We start from the raw sequence: 291 nt of genomic DNA, 5'->3' as shown, positions 1-291 counted from the left end.
TGTTTTTCATCACCGTCGGATGAGTCAGACCCAAACCTTTGCTGGCGGAACTGGATCCGTACTGGATTTAGTACCCTTCCACTAACAGTTGAGGACTGGGGAGTCCCTTCATGCTGGCTGGGCATCTCTTATGTTCCAGCTGCCAATTCAGAGTCTGATATGAGGAAGCAAGCATCAACCTTGCTGAGTGTTTCTCTGGACATCAGCCTCTAAGCAAACAGATTGTTGTTACTTCTCTAGTGCCAGTTCCTTAAACCAACAGTTCCCACAGAAACATAAATGCATCTGAAC

Source organism: Cyprinodon variegatus, unplaced genomic scaffold (assembly GCF_000732505.1).
Source record: "Cyprinodon variegatus isolate N-32 unplaced genomic scaffold, C_variegatus-1.0 Scaffold524, whole genome shotgun sequence".
NCBI lineage: Eukaryota > Metazoa > Chordata > Actinopteri > Cyprinodontiformes > Cyprinodontidae > Cyprinodon > Cyprinodon variegatus.
The sequence above is the reverse complement of the archived record's forward strand: the minus strand, read 5'-3'. Positions refer to the sequence as shown.